Source organism: Dromiciops gliroides, chromosome 2 (genome assembly GCF_019393635.1).
Source record: "Dromiciops gliroides isolate mDroGli1 chromosome 2, mDroGli1.pri, whole genome shotgun sequence".
Lineage (NCBI taxonomy): Eukaryota > Metazoa > Chordata > Mammalia > Microbiotheria > Microbiotheriidae > Dromiciops > Dromiciops gliroides.
In genome coordinates, this window is record NC_057862.1 from 590266924 (window position 1) to 590290230 (window position 23307).

Sequence of the window (23307 nt, forward strand, 5' to 3'; positions counted from 1 at the left end):
TCTTCTTGTGAAGAATCCCACATATGTGCTAGGGCTACCCTAAATTTAAAAGTTTTCATTTTCTCAGCATTAACATAATATTGCACAAGCCAACCCACTGACACAGTTACTTACACACATGAAATTGATTTTCATTCATTCTTCTAGTACAGGGGTTCTTAACCTGAGGTCTGTGAACTTAAAAAATTAATTTGATAATTGTATTTCAATGTCATTGGTTTCCTTTGTAATCCCATGTATTTTATTTTATGTATTTAAAATCATTATCCTTAAAAAGAATCCATAGGTTTCATGAAGCTGCCAAAAAATGTTAAGAGCCCCTGGCCCAGTAGGATGTAAGCTCCTTGAATATAGTCTAAGCACTGTCCTATTTGGACACCTAATAAAAGCTTGTTGAAATTGAACTGAACTGAACCTCTATTTCCTTCTCAGTCACACTATTTTTCTGTGCACTGACTCAGCTCTTCTGAATCACTGTTTCTTCTCCAAAACACTCTTCTTCTTGAAGCTCTTTCCACCTACCCACAGGCCAGTTTCTATTAAACTTCTTACAAACACCAGCAATGCTAAGACACCTTGACATATCTTGTATAAGCCCAGGGGCAAACCGGCAGCTATGAGTTGCTATGTGCCCTTACCACCTACTCACAATTGTTCTCCCTCTGCAGGGTTTCTTAGACTTGCCTGAAAGTAGTAGGTAGAACCGACCAATTACTGGCATATTTGAGATTAGTCCTCACAGGTCTACAGATGATGTAAACTAGCATCAGAGAAATTGGAAAAGGATGGTATTGAGTCAAAGAAGAATGTAAGTTCCTGGAGGGGAGGTACTATTTGGTTCAGTGGATAGAACACTGGGTCTGGAGTCAGGAAAATCTAAAGTAAAATCCCACCTTAGATATTTACTGTCTACATGACTCTGGGCAAGTCACTTAACCTCTGCCTCAATTTTCTCATCTGTAAAAGAGATAATAATAGCACCTATTTAACAGGGTTGTTGTGAGGATCAAATTCAAAGATATGTGTGAAGTGCTTAACACAGTGCCTGGTACATAGTAGGTACTAAATAGATGTTTATTCCCTTTCCTCTGTCTTTATCTCTAGCACATTGCACTTTGCTTATAGTAATAAATGCTTGTCAACTGATTTAATTTTGTTAAGATGTACATAGCCTCCTGGCATCATCAGAATCCTTAGAAGCCCACTCTAGTTTGTGAACTGACTATGTGTGGGCAGACATGCTTGTTTCTTCAAACTACAGGCCATGTTGTGCTCAACCTACTCCTTCTCCTTTGTGTAGAAGGGCACAGCAATAACAATGCATGTTGTGGAATCACAATGAGGATGGTGAGATTTTTGATTTAGAGATGGAAGGCTCCTTAAAGATCATCAAATGCATCCTATTCATTGCACAGATGAGAAAACTGGGCCTCAGAGAGTTTGAGTGACTTGCCTAGGGTCACACAGAACAAAATATAGTACGCAGCACTGAACTATACCATTCTACCTAAGTCTTCTTGCTGACTATCTTTGTAAGCTTAAATTTTTCGCCACCATGTAGCTTAATTGTAATTGTTATTTTGCAGTTGTGTCTGACTCTTCATGACCCCACTTGTGGGTTTCTTGGCAAAGATACTGCAGTGGTTTGCCATTTCCTTTTCCAGCTCATTTTACAGATGAGAAAACTGAGGTAAACAGGGTTAAATCACTTGCCTAGGATCACATAGCTGGTAAGCATTTGAGGTCACATTTGAACTCAGGAAGACAAATCTTCCTGCCTTTGGGCTTGGTACTCTATCTATTGTGTCACCTAGCTGTGCCTATATAATAGCCATGCCCCAAATCAGAGAGGCCTGGAAATAATTACCCTTTGCCACTTTGGGCTATTAGCGTCCTACTAGTGCACCTTATGCCAGGAGTGGGGAGCAGGCAGTTCTTATTCCTCATATCAAAGATTATTTCCCAAATACTTTCAGATACTACTGCCGTCAGTGGTCCTTTTCTATATGCATAATCTTGAGCTGATCCCTACCCTGCACCATACCTGGTATACATCTTTGGATATTTAATGGTGTTTAGCGGGCCAGTACAAAGCACTGGAGCATTTAGTTTGATGGCCTTAGGATGACTAGCCACTATTTCCACTGGGCTTATAAAAATGAATTCCATGGGTTATTTCAGTTCATCAATAGCTGTGAACTGTCCTTGAAATACCCAAGATTTTAATTGTTTGAAATGCCCATCTAAATCTGATCCTATGAAAAGTGAGTTTATTTTTTTGCCTTTCCTGTGCAAGCAACATTTTTTATGGACTAAAAAAAATCCACAGCATTGTCATAAGTGCCGTGTTCCACTTTATGAACCCTGAAGTAATGGATTTGCAAGAGGTATATGCAGAAGTCTGTTATTGACTGTGAAGACATTCTGTACCGGTTGACTGTGAACTGAAGTATCATTTTCCCTCTCATCCTGGCACCTGGATAATATTAAATTTGAACCTTTGATTTGATTGATACATCTCAGCAGCAGGACATTTAGACATTTATGTCATAAAACCAAAATGAAATATTTTATATCACTGAACACAGCAGTGTAGGGCACAGTAGTTAAAATCAAATGAAGTTAGCATCAATTCTGTAGATATGGAAAAAAAAAATCACCCAAAACCCCACCACAAAGAATACCCTGTTGTTTTTGTTTTAAAACGACATTTAATAGACTCATCGGGAAGTTTACCCAAGGAAATAGAGCTGATGGGTTCAAATGTACAAAGCAGGAGACCTATTCCTATATGCAAAACAGTCATACACAGGTGCAAGAAAGGTAATTGCTAGTGCAAAATACACCATTACCTGTTTTGCATGCACAACTGTGTAACGTGAAGGCAACTAGCTGATTTTTGTCTCTGTCTGCATCATTTTTATACCCAAATTGGTTGCTTCAGAAAATTGACTCCCATGCTCCTTGGATCCTGTGCATAAAAAGACATTTTAAAGTCTAGAAGACAATGGAAACCTTGTAACTGCTTGGTAGGATGGATTCAGCATCTACAATTATTTGTTAAAACAAGCAAGTAAATACACCAAAGCTATTCTGGAGTTTGATTTTTTTTCTTCCCTCTTAACAATTTTTGTTGTTGTGGAGTGCTGTTTCCTTCATTAGTGCATTGAAATCTGCTGAAGCCAGGAAGCAACTTGCTTGCCTATTAGTTTAACCGAAGGCCTATCACAGCCGTGTATTACCCACTGTCTTGGGAACAATTAAGACATGCCATCCCCACAAAACAGTTTTTAAGTGGGCAAAGCATATTTAACAGTAGAGTTTGTGGCACCCGGAATGGAAATACCATGAAAACTATGGGGAATATGTACTTACACTAACACAGAACAAGTTCCTAATAACTCACATATAGACTCTGGGGGATATGGTATCTAGTGTGTACACTCTAAATGTTGCTAATGAAATGTTTACAATCTATGGAGGCATAAGGAAAAGAGTATAATCGGTGGCCAGCTAAAGGGCACCAGTTAACTGCAATAAGGCAAATTTAATATGTACATAATTATTGATCTCTTTAGCAAAAAGTCTTTATGAATAATATTCATGCCATGGTGTTAGAAGCACAAGTATCCAGGGAGTTAGGCATCAACAGCTGAACAATTGATAGATTTAGACAGGTTGGACAATGTCAGTCTAAAAGCATCTAATCAATATGGACAAATGTGTCAGAAAGGTGATTTGAGAAATGACTTTATAATAAGAAAAAAAACAGATTCAGGTTCCCTTTTCCTTCTTTAATATGAAACACATATGTTTCCAAAACAAGTGGTTTTAAAAAATCATTTCAAGTGCTCTTGGAAGGTCAAGCCAAGTTAAATTAAAACATAACACATGTCCAGCATGGCCTTCCTGCTTTGTGCATTGCATAATATCTGGATTACTTTAGACTTGAGTGTTAAATGTGGTATATAACATGTGTACCACCATTAATGTGTTTTGCAACATCAAAACTTGGGTGTTATGCCTATTCATTGTCTTTGACAGCTGCTGTTAGTCCAGTAATCTGAAAGCTTGGTTCTGAGAAGCCCAAGTTTCTCCATAGTTCTACCCCATGTCTCCCACTAGTTATGAAAAAATCCAAGCATTTCAGCTCACCTTTACTGGATGAGATTGGGTCTGTGTATTTAATGTGGATTTCAGTTTTTAAAAGCAATTAGTAAGGAGCATCAAAATAAGCAATTGATGTCGAGGCATGGAGACAAAGGTCATATAGATTGTTTATCTATAAAGTGTGCTGAATAACCAGTCCCATAAAAGGGCATTGAGGATTCATTGGTTAGGTATATCTGTGAGTACTCCACTAAAGTCATTCTAATGCCTTGCAGAGGCTTAGAGCTGAGCATGGGTCCTCAAAGGTCAAGGCAACAGAGTGTGAAGTCTAGCAGGTTTTACTAAGCTGGTAAAACTTCAAGGATGCGTCCAGTCATGGATCATATATCTGTTGACCAAGGATTGGCCTTGCCAAGTGTAGAGATAATCCTTTCTAGGTTGACCACACGAGGATGAAATTTTTAGTCATAGAAACTCTGAGGGAAAATCTGCTAAGCTGTAGAGAGACTGCAATCTGAATTAGTGGATGGAGCATTCTCATTGATAAAATGACTGGTCCTTGGAATATGGAAGTATCGAAATCAGGCTTGTGCTTTGTGAGCTCTGTTGGTGAGAACAGGATGCAACTGAGCCCCAAGTTCTGGGTTTAATGCCTAGGCAGGTAGTTTGCTTCACCCAGGTTCATTGCCAATGAACATTCCTACCTGATCTTTTGAAAATGCATGCTTTTCGTTATATGGTTGAAGTTAGGTTAGAGTATGGATTATTTTCTGTTACCCATTATCCTTATTAGAAAATCTACTTGAAGCCTTGATACCCTCCAACAAGGAACTATTCTCAAAGAACGACATTGCCATACAGGGATGGCAGCCATAGAAGGGGGACTGATAACAATGAAGAAGGCCATGGTGATGGGGAAGGGGTACCCTCCTCCAACTGTACTAAACAGTCCTCATTTCCAAGGGGAAGCCAATGGCTTTGACATGCAAGAAGCTGTGGACTCTGATACTAGGCCCCAAGTCATTCAGGGCTCCAAAGGAAAAGCCAAAAATCTTTTTTGAAAAGAATGCTGCCCCCAATTTTATACTTATCTGACATAGATGTGACTGTAGTCCAGAAAGATTATGAAGGATAAACCAGAAGGCTGCTAGAATTAATGGAAAACTTTTAACTTTAATAGAGTTTTAAAGGTGACTGCCTCATCACCCATGGGCCAAGGCAGTGGGGGTAGTTTGGACACTAAAATCAGGGTATTTTTTGAGTTACCTAATAAAGAATAAGGAATGAGGGGCAGAGACCTAGGGAACTTAACTTTAACAGTGGCACAGCAAGAAAGCAGCTGGGGAAGGGAGGGAAATGCTTGCTCTCCTAATCAGTTAAGCCTTAGTGTACATGCATCCTGAGAGCTATGTCCATACCAATCAAATCTGGATTTTATTTTAATTTTTTATCTTTTATTTTTTACCAGTTCACAATCTTTATATGAAAAGAATGGTACAGAGGACTGTAGTAGTTCAACTACTTATGCTATAGGTGCCAAGCAATACCCCTATAAGCATGGGAGGGCTTTACCCAATAATGCTAAACTTGGTAATCACTTGAAAAGAGCAAAGAAATAGGTATTAACAAAGGAACAATGAAAGAGATAAATTGCATGAGATTTCTTTTTGCTATAGATTATTATTATTGTCCTACAATAACCAGCTTTTAAGTCTTGACCATTGGGTTACTCTCCAGTTCATGGCACTGAGTATGGATTGAATAATTCTATGACATAGTACTTTCTCATTAACTCTTCCAAAAATTCTGTTCTCAAATGTTCTCTTCCTAGAATATACCTGTGTGTTTTATTAGAAGATAAATCCATGAGCTTTGGATAGGTTAAGTTTCTTCTTGATGAGAAGGATTCTTTCCAGGGGTCATGCCTGATGAGTTATGCGGAGAGGGTAAGTGAGGCAGGGTACTTGGGTCAGAACCCAAGGTGCTGGTGTTATTTTTGGTGGGTGCAGTTGCAGCAGTCCCTAACTAGGTATTGAAAGTGTCTGATGTAAGCATGTATAATAATGAACTGGCTGACTTCATAAAGACGTAACTGAAGATGTTATAGAAACCAAAATGTCACCAGGGTTGAAATAGAAATGAAGCCCTATAGAAAAAGTGGTAACACAATTGATTTTAAAAGGATCAATATGTATTTGCATATAAGAAATTACACATAATTTGGAAAAAAACAGTGAAATACTACTGAAATACAGAAATCATTCATGGCAAATGAACTCTGGAGAGTAAAGGGCACCAAATGGATAATAGAGAAAAGTGGTACGTGGTTGTTTGTGAGAATATTGATTTTTAACCTGCAAGACTAATAGGATTAACCAAATGCATGTGTTGTCTGGCAGGACCCAAATCATTTTTCATTTCTCTCTTAGCTTACCTGCCCTTCTTGCCACCACTGCTTTATCAATCAGCCACCAATGCTATACCACCAGTGCCATGTTGTGTCACAGGCTCACTGGAAGATAATAAGTATAAATGATAGGATAGTAACTCATGATCCTTGCTCCCCATAGAGAACTCCCCAAGAAGAAGGGCTGCTTCTGTCCCTAGCACTTAGTAAAATGTCTTTTGGCATGTAATAAATGTTTAATAAATGCTTGTTGACTGACTACCTCTCATTCTGGCTCTGCTCTTTAATCTTGAATTGTTCTTATTGCTTAGAATTCAGAGTTTCTACTAACCTTATGCCTTATTTCACCTTATCCCCTGAATGCGGAATCTTATCAGGGAGACAAGTCAAGCAACACAGTCTACATTTAGGTTAGAAATTACTAGGGGGAGAGAAAGACTACTACCAAAGTAAAATAGAAGAAAGGTATAGAAAAAATGGAGTGAAAAAACAATTTCTTGAAATCAGGGTCAGAGATGGATGATATAAGGAGATTAAATGTGGATATCTGGTTGATGGACTTTTTTTTTCAGCAGTGATCAGAGAATGCACTCAAACTTTTATAAGACAGCTTCCTATCATTACAGTGGAAAACCATTGTAGCATATGATACCTTGATATTAAAGTGGGTGATTGAGAAAATAAATGAAAAAAAAATTAAATGCTTATTTTGTACAATACTCTGTGCTAACTGTTGGGGACACAAATACAGAAAAGTGAGCTAGTTCCCACTCTCAAGGAACTTACATTATAATAGGAAATCACAGCACACATAAGGTAATAATGACCAAGGTCTTTTCAGTCTGCTGAGTCAAAGGGATGGCAAGTTAACTGATAGGTCAGTCAACTGACATACCCTTTACAGAAGGAAATGGTGGTGTTGATTTGATCATTGTTTTTAGAGCAATGGATGGAAAAGGAGACAGGGTGATGGCAGGATAGATAGCAAGATGGCCTCGGGGTATGGCTAGAGAGCATGTGAAGTATGGAGTAGTGCTAGATAGAGGAAGAAAGGAAACAAGCCTTTCTATAAATCATCTATTGTGCACCTGACACTCAGCTAGACACTTTGAAGTCATCATCACTTTAATGATGTATCACCTGAATGAATCAGCTTCAGAGAGGCATAGTTTATTGAAAGTATCAAGCTTACCATCATCATTCTCAGCAAATCTCTACTGAAGCAATGACTATAAGAGAATATTGGGCTAAGGCTTGGGCTTTAAAGAGGTCTGAAAGATGATATCCCTTGAGCTGCTTACACTCTAGTTGACGAGACAGTATATATACATAAAATGACTATTGATAATATCCAGAAGGATAGGATAAGTGCCAGATTAGTGGTGCAATGAATAAGTGGCATGAGGCAGCTGGGTGGTACGCTAGATAGAGTGCTGGCCTTGGCGTTGGGAAGACCTGGCTTAAAATCCTACCTCAGACAGTCCCTTAGGTGACCCTGGGCAAGTCATCTGCCTCAGTTTCCTCATCTATAAAATAGGGTTAACACTAGCACCTACCTCCTATGACTGTTGTGAGGCTCAAATGAGATGATGTTTGCAAAGTACTTTGTCAGCCTTAAAGCACTATATAACTGCTAGCCATGCCACAGTAGCAGTGGCAGTTCCAAAATAAACCCATTGAACCGAATATTAACTTAGAATAAGGCCTCTTGCAAAATATGTATTTTTAAAAGTTTTATTGATGACTTGTCTTCCCCCTTAATCTTTTCCTCTCCCACTCCTTTTACCTGCTGTTACTAAAACCTGGCTCCCCCTGATGACACAGTGTCCCTGGCCACCTTTTTCAGTACTAACTGCACCTTCATTCATTCTCTTTGGCTCACTAGTTCAGGTGAGGAGGTTAGAATACTACTTGTTCCCTGTTGCCACTTCCAGGTTTTCCCCTTCCCTCATTACTCAATAACTTCTCTTCCTTTGAGGTTCATGATATTCATATCCACCCCCCAAATCAAAATCCTGGTAGCTATGTCTATAGACTCCCAGGTCATTCCCCTTCCTCAGTGAACTCTGTATAAGGGTCACATTTTTTCTCTCTTCCCCAACTCCTACCCTTGTACTAAGATACTTCAATATACATATTTGTTCTTCCTCAAACTTCCTAACAACTCAGTTCCTCAACCTACTCACTTCCTATGAGATACTCTTCTACCCCATTTCAACCACACACAAAACTGCTCATACCCTTAATCTCACCATTACCCACAAATGTACCACCTCCAAGTTCAAGAATTCTGAAATTCCTTTATTCAATCATAACTTAATGGTTTTTCACCTCTCCCTCTGCCTTCTCTTAAAAAATCCTTCTCTTCATCTGCACTACAATCTCAATCCATTGACCCCTCAGTTCTTTTCCTGGACATCTCCCTTGAACTAGACACTTTTTCCTCTTTCCCTCCATCTTGATCCTTTGGTGAACCAATTCAGTTCTTCCTTTTCATATCTCTGAGTATGCTCTGCTTAGCCTTCAGCCATTACCACCATTTGCCACCTTTGCTCCTATACATGTGCTGCTGAACAAAATGTGGAGAAAATCATGCACCTATTCTGACTGTGTCCACTACAAATTTATGTTACACAACCTCATCTGGGCCATCCCTGCTTCTAGGTAATCCCACTATACCACCCTCATCAACTCTCCATCCCAGTTTCCACAGCAATTTTTACAAATCTTTTCAAACCTTCTTAAACCTCCCATGGCTCCTCTCCCCAGCCTTTCAGTTGAGATCTTTGCCCCATGTTTTACTAAAAAATTGAGGCCATTTGCCCCAGCAGATATCTTAAAATCAACATGTCCCAAACAGAACTCATGCTTCCCACTAAAATCTTTCACTTCCCACTATGTGTGTGTGTGTGTGTGTGTGTGTGTGTGTGTGTGTGTGTGTGTGTGTGTAGTGTTAACACTATCTTCCCAGTCCCTGAGGGTCAAGACCTATGAGTTATCTTTGATTTTTCACTCTCTCAACTCCCATTTCTAAGTTTTTGATAAGACCTGTCTATTTCACTTCTTTCATCTTTTACCTTTTTTACACCTTTCAAGTATGCCCTCTTTTCTCCTCTCTCACTGTCAGCACTCTATTACAGGGCCTTTTAACCTCACGCCTAAATAATTAAAATAGCCTGCTAGTGGGTCTGCCTGCCTTATCTTTTCCCACTGTAATCCATCCTCCATTAAGCCAACAAAATACTTTACCTAAAGCACAGGTCTAATATGTCACTCCCCTACTCAATAAACTTCAGTGGCTCCCTATCATATCCAAGATCAAATACAAAATGCTCTATTTGGCACTCAAATACCTTTATAACCTAGCTCCTTCCTACCTCTCCAGTCTTCTTACACCTTACTGTCAGCCACATACTCTTTGATCCAGTGACACTGGACTCCTTGTTCCACAAACAAGATATTCTGTCTCTTGGCTCTGGGAATTTTCTCTGGCTGTACTCTATTCCTGGAATGCCCTCTTTCCTCTACACTGACTATTGACCTTCCAGGCTTTCTTTAAGTCCCAACTAAAAAATCCACCTTCTACAGGAGGTCTTGGAAGCAGCTGGTACAGTGGATAGAGTGCCAGTCTTGGAGTCAGGAAGACTCATCTTCCTAATGATACTTATTAACTGTGTGACCCTGGGAAAGTCACTTAACCCTGTTTGCTTCAGTTTCTTTTCATCTTTTTTGTTACCATGAAGATTTTGGCAGAGATGAGTTGTTTTTTTTTTTAATGACTTTGTCCTCCTTAGAATATATATCTAGCAGTCGTATCTTTGAGTCAAAGGCTATGGACGCTTCAATTAGGTTTTGGTTTTTGCATTTTTCTAAATAATTTTCCATAATAGTTTGTCCAAGTTATAATTATACTACCAGTCTATTAGAATGACTGTCTTCTTGTAGTTGCTCTACCATGGTTATTTCTGTCCTTTTGTCATCCATATCAATTTTCTGAGTTAGGTGAAAACTCAAAGTTACTTTAATTCACCTTTCTCTTATGATCGGTGATTTGAAGCAAACTTTCATATGGCCAATAATAGCTTGCAATTCTTATTTTAAGAACTGTTTGTTAATATCCATTATCTGTTGATTTATTAGGGAATATTTTGTGATCTTATATATTTGTTTTGAGTCTTTATATATCTTGCATAGCAGATTTTTATTTGAAAAACTTAAAGACAAGCTTTCCCCCAATCAACCCTTTCCCTTCTTATCCCAGTCTCATTGATTTTGTGAAAAAGATTTCAATTTCATATAATGAAAACTGTCTAGTTTTCATTTCTTGAACTATCTTTTATCTAGTTAAAATTATCTCCCTAGTCATAGTTTTGAAAAGTACCCTCACTCATTTTCCTTTTTTAAAAAATATTTATGATGTGACATTTTGTATTTTTATTGGTAGTTCTTAACCTGGAATCTGTGGACTTACAATAAATTTGATAACTGTTTCAATATAATTGATTTCTTTTGTAATCCTATGTGTTTTATTATGGGGCAGCTGGGTGGTACAGTGGATAGAGCACCACCCCTGGATTCAGGAGCACCTGAGTTCAAATCCAGCCTCAGACACTTGACACTTACTAGCTGTGTGACCATGGGCAAGTCACTTAACCCCAATTGCCTCACCAAAATAAAAGATTTAAAAACTGTTTTTTAAAAAAAAGGCATAAAAAAAGATTATGAGTAGGGATCCACAGACTGCCTGAGACTACCAAAGAGGGGTTCACAACACAGAAATGGTTAGGAACTCCTGATTCAGATTGAGTATCAATTTAGAACAAGTTGTAATGTGAGATGCTGCTCTAAGTCTTCCCTTCCCCCCTCCCAAATTGCTTTCTAACTTTTCTAGAAGATTTTGATAAAGAAGGAATCTTTCTTCAAGGAATGTCTTTTCCTGAGTTTATCAGACACTGGGATACTGAAGTTGATAATTTCTGATTCTTGTTTATCTAGTCTCTTTCACAGATTGACTTTTACATTTTTTAATTAGGACAAAATAATTAATAATTACTGGTTTCTAATACAGTTTGATTTACAGAAATGTTACACTCCTTTTATTCCTACTGTTTGTCACAATTTTCCTTGGGATTAGAGAGTATCTATACCTTTAAATAAATTTTATTATCTTGTTTGGTTCTATACAGCTATTACTTTGCCTAGTCTTTTCTAATTTTGTATAGTACTAAAGCTATAAATTAATTTAGGTAATATAATAATTCTGATTATACTGGTATAGCATAACCATAAGGAGTGAATATTTCTCCAATTTTTAAATCTTCATTTATCTCTATGAGGAGTGTTATAAATTGTATTTACATGTATTTGGTGTATCTTAATAGATTGGATTCTGGATATTTTGTGTGTGAGTTACTTATTTTGAATGGTATTAATCATTCCATCATTTCCTTATAGTGTTTGTTATTTCTCTATAAAAATGCTGACATTGATGATATTAAAAGTTTATTTTGTATCCTATTCTTTGCTGAGGCTATTATTATTCTCAATTTCTTTGTTGATTCTTTGGGGTTTTCTAAATAAAATAGCAATCCATCTATACATAGAGATAATTTAACTCCCTCTTTAATAATTTGTACACATGTAATTTCTCTTGTAGGTGCTATCACTGGTATTTTTATAACTGTTACATAAAAGTAGGGTAAAGGGAGCATTTTTGCTTTACCTCTGCATTTGTTGGAAAATTATTTTTTAGTATTTCCCCATTGCACACAAAAATAAATTTATCATAGTTAACATTATCCTTTTATGCTTATGTTTTTTGAGGTTCTTAGCATGAATGAGAGGCCTTTTATCAAGAACTTTTTCTTCACCTACTGATCAAATCATGTCATTTTTTTTTATAATAGATTAATTTTGTTAATAGTTTCCTCATTTTGTTCCTTGCATTCCTGGTATCTAGCTAGCTATATTTATGAAGACCCAAGTTACCTTTGAATGTGAATACATCTAGACTTTTGTTGTTCTTGGCTAACTCAATTCCTAATGCTTGCTTCAATATTAATATGCTTCTTCATATTGCTCCAATATGTAAGCTTCACAGAATTAATGAAATATACTTTATATTACTGGTAGCAAGCAATTTATATATACATATATATAGTATACATATTTACATATATCTACATATATGTGTATTGTGTGCCTCTGTTTCTTGATTATTTGAGTTGGTGAGAGGATGGTTTTTAAGATAAGATTTATTATTAAAATTATTATTATTTATTTTTACAAATAAATAATATTTATTATTATTAATATAAGGTATATTTCCATGAAACTCAGCATTAAAAGATGAACTTGAATATCCATATAGAGAAAACAACCAAGAAACTTAAACCTGCAGGAATTTACTGGGTTCCAACCCAACACAGAAGGATGTCGAATTTTATGGCCTTATGATTATAATATTTTAATTTAATATGATTATAATATTTTAATTTAATGCCATATTTAACTCTTACTAAAACCTGTTCTACCTTTCTGTTTTTAATTTAGCTAGACCATATTCACTACAAGTCATTAATAGTAGTGTATTCATAATGTTATAGATTTAGAGCTAGATTAGACCTTAGATCAGAGATCACCCATACCAAACCCTTCATTTTAAGGATGAGGGAAATGAAGCAAAGAGAGGTGAAATGATTTACCCATCGTCAGGTAAGAAAAGGTAAATAAGTGGCAAAGGTGTTATCCCTTCTCAGTTCCTGTGACTTTAAATTCGGCATCCCTGAGTTCAAATTCAGTTCTACTGTGCTTTGGTATATTATCTAAGGGCCATTCTTTTCCTAAGCCAGCAAAACTCTCATTTCTTTATGAACAGTGATAACTATGTAAAAATTATTTATTCCCACAGAATTATAAGGAACAACTTATCAAATTTCTATGATCATTGAAGTTCAATGAAACCAAATACTCAACCTCTCCATATTTATTGAATATCTGCTATGTACCCAGAACCATATAAACACTTGCATAAACTATAATATTCCCATTTTTCCTATTTAGATTTTTCTCCAACATCCTCCATGAAAGTTGGAAATACTTTCTGTGAGGATACATCTTTCTGTTTTATATTTTGCTTCATAACAATAAAAGAAGGATCCTTGAATTGCATCATTCTAGAAATATCGTATGATTTTAACATATTCATGAGAGACAACTTGTTGGAAGAGAACCTTTAAGGCTGTATTATGCTTTACTAAGTATTGAATCAGCATAAAAATAATTATCAAAGATGTAAATAACTGGAAAAGGAGATTGGATGGTCACATAGTGAGAGGGAAGGATAACAGATGGATAGCTCAATTGCAGTGGTATTTGGAATACTGCATTTGCATTTGTATCCATGAAATATTAAAAGACCCAGAGGAAGGACTCTAGTATATTGGATAGATCCACTATGGAGCATTCATGGAAGAAAATAGACAAGAATCACAATGGATGAGAAGACATAGATTGCAATTTATACCTATGGAGAGAATATTCATGAGATCATGGATCTCATCTTTAGTAAGATCATGCATAGTTCCCTTGAAGTATTAAACTGTATTTCTATTCATGAAGGTTAAATTAGTTTTTAAAGTCTTAGTGTACAAAAAAAATCAGATAAATCGCTAGAATAAAATTATGTTAAGAGAAAGAAAAATTTTAATTTAGAAAAGCAATCCTAACTGGACGTTTCTCTAATAAGCATTGCTGTTAGTAGGGAAGATTAGATATTTCAGTATGGAGGAACAGAAGAGTATACACATTATATCTTTGTGCAGTATACTGAATATTTCTGGATAATACTTCTTCAAGGTTTAAAGTGTGTGTGTGTGTGTGTGTGTGGGTGGGTGGAGGGTATGTGGTGGGGTGGGAGGGTGTGTGTGTGGTAATGTAGAGTTTAGAAGTCAATTTTAATGAGATTTGTACCAGAGATAACAGGTAGACAGGGTAATTGGGTGGGAGTAGGGTAGGGTAGTAGGTATGGACCTGGTGTAGCATATCACTAATCAAAATGTATACAGTACATTAGTCAAAATGTATACAGTAAGAGTGAAGGTAAAAAAATCAAGAAACTCAGAAGGAAGGGTTAACAAGTACATTTTCCATCTTGAGACCCTTGGATTTTTACACCTTCATTATGGTAAGTGTAAGGTGTTCATATTTGTTTATTAAGGGTTGAGAGTGTTCCCTTCCAGAACCCAGGTACTCCATATACCAGATTTGGGGGATATGATATGAATGAATGAATTCAATTCAATAAAAAGTATTGTGTTGATTATGTGCAAAGCACTGTGCTAGTTGCTGAGGATACAAAAACAAAAATACTTCCTGGCCCCTTGGATCTTATATTCTGCTAAGGGATAGAGCAAGTAATCAGATAAGCAAACATAAGATCATTTGAGGAGTGGAAGAACAGTAGAAACTAGAGAAAGAAGACTTCATTGGTGAGGGAAGACCTGACTTAAGCCTTAAGGGAAGTGGAGGATTTGAAGAAGCAGGGGTGAAGAGGGTGTATGTTCTAGTTATAGAAGACAGTCTCTACATGGTGATGAGGCTATTTTTCCAGATTGAACTTAGGGCTACGAACTCTATTATTTCACCTAAGTTTATTAGTTCTCCATCCCCAGAAAAGGGCTGCCCAGACTGACTGACTACAGGGATACACCTAGGAGAAAATGTTATTTTGGTTTTTTGTCCCTTAAACTATAAGTAACTTGAGCTTTGGTCTTTGTATTCAATGTGGAAAATGCCTAACTCCTTGTGGGAAGTTGGTAGTAGTAGTGATAATTACAAAATGGTAGTGAGGATGGTGCTACTGGTGGCCACACCAGAATCTAGTGTCCCCACTATCCATTTCCTTTTCTTCTAAATTGAATGCTTGATAAGCTTATCCTGTGAAATCAGCTGGTTTTAGGTAAAGGAATTATCAGTCATCCCTCAGGTTCCAAATCCACTCAGCTGAACTAAATCCCTGTGGATGCAAGTAGCCTTTAGAAAACCTAGGTTAGACCTAATTGGGTTGTGTTGTATATAAGTAATTTAGATGAGGTATTGAAAACAAAATTTTAGAGTTTACAGAAGATACTAAAACTGGAGGCAGAGCAAACAACGAGGAACAAAACAATCAGACTCCAAAGGCTTTGGATTGTATAAGTAATTGGATCAGCAGATGGCAAATGCAGTTCAGTACAGGAAAATGTAAAATAGTCTTGGAGCAAAAGAAACAAACTAAAAAATAGGCGCTAAATGGAACCATCATCCAGAACACTGACCAGGAAACAGAAAGGAGGGGTTATTGTAAAAAATAAATCATTGAAACTCTTAGCTTATGGCAAATTCTCTTGTTTTAGGATCATATCAGAATTAATGTGCATGCATAGCATCCAAGGCAGTTACTTACTGCACCCTATGGGGAATGGCAGGATGCTTCAAACATCAAACATTTCAGCAAATCCTATATAGCCACTTAAGAAAAATATTCTTCACAATGTTGTTTTCTTGTATCCAAATTCCTCATCTTTATCACAGTCAGTGACTTCAGTGCTTTTAATTTTTTTTTCTCATTTGCCAAATGTTTAAGTTGTGTTGATTATTCTGAATCTCCTTTTTGCATATTCTTGGGGAAATTAATAGCAAGATTTAAAAGTTCTTTCACTATATAACATCTTCTCCCTGTGTCATGGATCTCCTCTCAGGGAGACCATTGGAGGTGTACTATATAAAAGCACCACCTCTTCACTCCATATCTTTCAGAATGACTTGCACTTTTCTGGTGAAGGAAGAAAACAATTATAGCTAGTAGGGAAGAGACAAAGGAAAGGGAACGATAATTCATTAAGCACCTACTTACTATGTGCTAGGCACTGTGCTAAATGCTTTACAAGTATTATCTAATTTAATACTTCAAATTATCCTGGGAGGTAGGTGGTGTTATGATTGTCATTTTATATTTGAGGAAACTGAGTCAGATAGATATTATGTGACTTGCCTAAGGCAATGTTGGAGGCTGAATTTGAACTCAAGCTTTCCCGACTCTGGGCCCTATTTTCTATCCCCTGCATCACTTGGCTGATGGCCAAGGACCATCTCTGTCTTACCTTTAGCCTTATCTTCCAGTAGTGGTTTTGTTGCTCATCTCTAGAAATCTCACATGTGAAGAGTCACATAGTAAATCTACTGGTTTCTATGCAGTTGGAGCTAATGCTGGATTCAAATTTCCCCCCATTTCAGTCTACCCTCCACTTAGTTGTCAAATCAATCTTCCTTAAGTATAGTTCTGACAATGTCACCACCACCCCCATTCAGTAAATTACAGTGACTTTGTATTAGTCCTGACCATGTACTCTACTGTTGATTCAGTAACACCTGCACTCTTGCTATTCCTCCAACATGATTGCTCCTCTTTACTGGAATTCTTTCCCTCCTCATTTTTCCCTTCTGGACTTCCTTCAAATATCAGTTAAAGTCCCACTTCTGCAGAAAAGCCTTTCCCAGTTGCCCTTAATCTTAATGCCTTCCCTATGAGATCATCTCCAATTTCTTCTTTATGGAGCTTGCTTGTACATAGCTACTTGTACATTGTCTTTTCCATTACATGATAAGCTCCTTGAGAAGAGACTATTTTTTGCCCTTCTCTGTATTTTCAGGGCTTAGCGAAGTGCCTGCCACACAGTAGGTACTTAATGAATGCATGTGGACTGTCTGCCTGGAAAAGAACATTGGAAAGAATTCTGGAAAAGATGTTAAGGGATACCAAGGGAAGATATCACATAAACCAACACAGACTGGATATTTTTGCACAGGTTAGGAAATGAAGACCTTTCTTAGTCATTTGGCATCCAACTACATAATTCAGCAGCTCCAATTACTCAGAGTCCATGTTTAAGTTGTGTTGCAGTTGCTGGAGAACACCCTTTGTTAATGCACTGTAACTCTTCCCCAAATGACCTCTTTTTGCCTGTGATGCTCAGAGACCTCTCTGCCAGTCAACAATGTCTCTGATAACTGAATTCCTGTGATTTTGGATTTTCTTTACTAATTGCTAAGCAATCGGCCAGATTACCACTCGGCCACTTGCATTTTGGCATTAAGTTGCATGAACTAGCTAGACTGACTTTTTCATTTTTCAAATTTTTTTTAGCTGCCCCGAAGACCAAATCCAAATACCTATATGATGATAGACTGGAAGGAAGCACACCTTCAGTACTCCAGTTAGCTGCAGAGTCCCAACTTAAGTCAAATGGTGCTTTCTAAAAAAAATTACAATCAGTTCTAGAGCAGGAAAAGTTCTTAGAAGGCATCATCTAGTCCACTCTTCTCCTTATCTAATAGATAAGAAGAAGTCAGTGATTTCCCAATGTCACACAGATAGTAAATATTAGAGGTGGGATTTGAACTCAAGTCCATTAACTCTAGAACCAGTGCTCTTTTGACTGTATCATGCCTCCACTATTTATAAGAACTGTCCTGAAGTTCACTTGGAATCTTAAATCTTGGGTTTAGATCCTAGGTGTGGTACTAATTCTCTGTGTGATCTTGGGCAAGTCATTTCCTCTAAATAGAATTACTTTTTCATCTGAGAGAGTTAAATTAGATGATATTTAAGGGGTTTTTGTATCCCAATGCCTAGGATTCTTTCTTTAACTCCACTACTAATAGGTACTAAAATATATTAGATATTTTTCCTTTTTCCAGAAGGTTACTACCTCTTTCTCATGGTTTGACTACCCTAAGGGAGTCACATTTCTGAATTACACTTTCCAGTATTTAGATCTAATAGAGGACCCTATGGTCACTAACAGTCAACTTCAGCTTTTGTTACTAAGACTGAAAATGCCTTCCATTAGCATGACATGCACATGATAATAACCCTCTCATCTAGTGAGCTTCTTTTACCATCTGCAGAAAATAAAACTGAAGTCTGTTTACAAATCATAGTGATTTCACTGAGCAAACTACCCTGCAAAATCAATTGATCTCAAGAATATTTAAATTTTTCAATAGCCTTTTTCTTACTGAAATCCTTTATTATCCAGGAAGCCTCGGCTGGAGTGTATCGGTTGGATGAATTAAACAATGATAAGCTTTGAAAAGTATAAATAAGCTAAGCTGAGAGATCTGAAGGAAATTGTGCTATGAGATGAGATTTAGCACAAAGGTAAGTAAGAGAGGTTGTGCCTATCTCATTCTGCTCTGGTATTTTGCCTATGGGCCTCTCTTTGGAACATGGTTACCATGTAATTAGTTGAGCAATAAGTTAGGTGTTTAAAAATATTTTTTCAGGTGCTTTTTTGTATTCATGGTAGCTTCTCAACACCAAAAATCAATCTCAATCAAAGCTGCAACTGAGTTTATCATAAATTATCATGAAAAGGTTTTCTACTGAGTAGATGGTTAATTACTATCTAATTTGAATAATTTTGCATATTAATGAGAAATGAATGAAAATCATTTTTAGATTTTTAACTTCAGCTGAGAAACCCATGGAGATAATGGCCCCCTTTTAAGATGCATGTGATCCTGCTACTAAAGGAGAATGAATTTTTTTTTGTCATTTACCAACTTGTTTTAAATTGATTAATGGATTAGTGTTTTTGTCATTAATAAACTATATCCAAATGAAAGACAACTTCATTATTTGACTCGGTAGCCTTTAGCCAGCTGCCAGAAAAGGGAAATGGAAAACAAATGAAGAGTTTGCTTGGGAAATATACAACCTTGCACAGTTCTTCAGAAGTCCTGAATCTATAGAGGTGTAAATTTTTATTGTGAATGCATTTCTACAACCTATACATTTTTGGAAGATGCATAGTTCTTTATGCACATATGTATATAAATATGTAGTGTGTGCATGTGTGTGTCTGTGAGTATCTAATATGCATATTGACAGGGAGTGGACTCTAGAATGAGAACTATTATGGTAGTCTTCAATTTGAAAAAGTGACTGACAGCGGCCTCAGGCTTTAGGAATTATTGCAGCCTAGAAGTCGAATGTCACTTTTAAAAGCTCTCCTAGAAACCTTTCTCTTCATTGCAAACCAAGAATAGCAGTTAATATGATTTTACATCTATTTTTTTCCTCAAGCATAAATGAAGAAGGTTTTTAATGCCTCACTTCTATCTTGGATTACTCTATCTCCTTCTCATGCTTTATTTTGTGCATGACAGAGATCATCTCTTTCTAGGAGACCTTTTTGCTCTCCCCATGGTCCTCAAGTGGGAAAAAAATCTAAACAGTAAATCTAGTGTGATTCCAGAGTCAGAGGAGCTGAGTTCAAATTTCACCTCTATTCTGCCTCTAATGTTATCTACCTGTGTGACTTTGACCAAGTCCCTTAACCTCCATTGGCCTCAGTTTCCTTATGTGTAAGATGAGGAATTTGGGGTAGCTGGTCCCTGAATTCCTTTTCCAATACTTGATCTATGAAACTATGAATAGAGAGGTCTGATTCATTCTGACTAATGTTGCTTCACAAAGTCATGCATCCTAACCCTGATGAATTGGTACCTTTCAACCAATTCTGAATCAGGTTTTACAAGTGCTACAGCTAAGATGTCTAGGAGATTAAAATACTGTCTACAACTGTGTACAAAACTACTTTTTGAGTCTCCAAGATTTGGGAATTTTCTATGGCTAAGATCTCTTGGTGTTTGGTGAATCCTACTTGTATAAAGTTATCCATCATATACTCATTTCTCCTTTCCAGCTATTTATTCAAGTTTCACTGCAGGACTTGTGCAAAGCCTCTAGAACATTCACCTGCCAGGATTAAAAGAAGACAGGAGGGGAAAAAAGAGAATCCTTTGTCCTCTGGGCCCAGGGAATACATGTTTCTTGATGCAAAGAGGAAAATTGAAGATATCCATGCCTATTGAAAGAATTGGTCAGATATACGCAAACCTGCTCACAAAGACCTGTTTTAACTCCATGACCATGGATATCTTGGCTAGGTCACAAAGAAGAATTTCTCCAATATAAATGGCACAGATCTTTAAAGGAGCCCTGGTGTAAAATCACAGGGAAATTATGGAAAATTACTTAGCGGTAAGAGGCAAGCCATTTTACAAAGAAGGAAAAAAAAATGATGTTTCCAATTGAGCCATATGCCAGAGTAACTTTCAGTATAAGACATGAACTATATTTTAAAAGCACAAAGTAGGAATATTTTTTTTAAATTATGGAATCAGGAGTGGCATTAGCATGAGCTGTCCACTCCCCCACTCCTCCTTCTGGTCTCTCCCAGTCTCTTTTGCCAAGGAACTGAGAATGAATGGTTAAGAGCCAAGGAAATGGAAAAGAAGACAAAATAAAGCTGGGTAAATTTTGGCGGAATTTTAGCCTTAACATACTGCACAAAGTTCTCCAATATATTTAAATAGTCCTGTGTCATCAGTTGGTGGCTTTTCCTTTCGACATTTTGTGATGTATTTTGTTTTTCCCTAATTAAGCTTCACATGCTGGAATTAATTACTGCAGGAGAGTTGAAATCTGGTGGTCTAATTTTCAACTTCAGTTAATAGGGCTCAAAGTATATAGTCACCTCTGCAATCACTCAGCCTCCCAAATCATATTGCTTAGTCTACATAGAACTCAATCTATCCATATCACAAATAAGTAGGACACGGATAGATGTGATGATGAAGGATTACAACTAATTTTCTTGGAGGGGGGAGCCCTGGGAACCAGTCTCATTTTTTAATAGTCACGTGTCATATCCCATAAGAAGTGAAGGGAAACCCACCATTCCCAAGAAAGCATTTGCAATCATTCTCTCTTCACCTTCTTTCCCCCTCCTCCATCAATTGTGTCTTAAGATCGAGCCAAAGGCAATTTTCTATAGAAAGGATGTAAACATTTTCTAGATAAAATAGAAAATAGGAAGTACAGCAAGCTATCCTGAACTAAGTATGGAATACTTAAATTGCTATTGCTGAAAATTAAATTCTGTAGGAGTTTAAAATAACTGACTAAGGACAAAGGTATATAAGCAAATTGATGGGAGGAAATATGGCAATGAAAAAGTAAAAACAAAAACATTGCCTCCCCAACCTCCTTTAAAAGAATGCATACATATTTTGTGCTCGTAAAATCTACATTAATGGTATTGAAGAGACATCCCTGAAAGATAGGTTCTGTGTTATGTATGAAATCTACGAGTATTCATTTCAAAGAGGAAATAGTTTAGGGAAACCAAGAGAAAGAAGGGTAGATGAAAATTTGAATCTGACATATTTTTCTTAAATATATCCTATTTTTTCCTTCTTGTCACTCCCCTTTCCTACCTTCTTTCTCTGATCAGAAGTTCTAGGCATTAAAGCTTATCTTGGTCTTGATCTGCTTAAAGCAAAATGCTATTAATAATGGTAATAATAAAAATTACAACTAGCTTCTGTTAGGGTTTAAGGTTTACAAATCTATACAATCTACATTAAGGCAAAGATGACCCCTAGACTTGACTCTATTAGGGTGTATTTCTAAAAAGCATTCTTTTAATCTAATTGAATCTCTCATTGGTGGACTATGTTGCATACATACTTTCAAACAGGTGACTCTTGAAACTCTCAGCCTATATCAGTCACTCCTTGATTTGTCCCCAGAATGGGTTATAGAGGAAAAATGGAGAGTGGGTGTAGGGAGAGGTGTGGCGAGCACAGAAAAGACATTGTCATTTGCTTTGGGAAAGAGTGTTGGTGGGGCAGCTAGGTGGTGCAGGGGATAAAGCACTGGCCTTGGATTCAGGAAGACCTGAGATCAAATCCAGCCTCAGACACTTGACACTTACTAGCTGTGTGACCCTGGGTAAGTCACTTAACCCTCATTGCCCCGGAAACAAAAGAAACAAAAAATTATATGGGGGCAGCTAGGTGGTGCAGTGGATAGAGCACCAGCCCTGGAATCAGGAGGACCTGAGTTCCAATCCGGCCTCAGACACTTAACAATTACTAGCTGTGTGACCCTGGGCAAGTCACTTAACCCCCATTGCCTCACCAAAAAAAAAAGAAAGAAAGAAAGAAAGAAAGAGTGTTGGTTTGGTGAAGTGAGAATACCTGCTGGGGCCATGATGAGGAGAGTCCCATGCCACATACCCCCTCCTATTGGTAATATATCAAGGCTGTGGGGGTAACAAATATGATGTTTCTATCAGAACAGCTCTGGAGCTCCTAAAGCCACAACCAAATTGGGGTCTAAGACAAGTAGTCAAGTGTTTTTATTCATTCATTCATTCATTCATTTGGGATTTATGATGAAATCAGTTGATCTTCTCAGTACAAGTTTTACTAGTAGCTCCCAAAGTATCTACACTGAACCTTGACTCCAACATAGCAATGCCATTTTGGTCCTCTTTGAGAACAAAGGACAACAACCAACCATAAAGGGTGTAGGATCGGGAACGCTAGAACCTCTGGTATGAAGGTTGCTTTCCACCTTTGGTGTCCACTTGATTCATACAACTTTCGCCTGTGCCTCCAAGAAGCTGTAGCATAAACAGTGGCCACAGCCTGGTAAACTTTTTCCATAGATGGGCTCAACCATGTTGAGGTCTCAAACTGTTGGTGAGTTAGGGGGTGTCTACCCAAGCATGTGAAGACTTCCCTTGGTGGAATGAGAACAATTTGTGCCAACAACCACGGAGGCAGATGAAGCAGTCACTTGTGGAAAGCTTAGACCTTGGTTAGACATTTAAGACACCAGGGTCATCCACTACATTCCAAGCCAACACGAGTTGTCTTGACTTTTGTCTTGC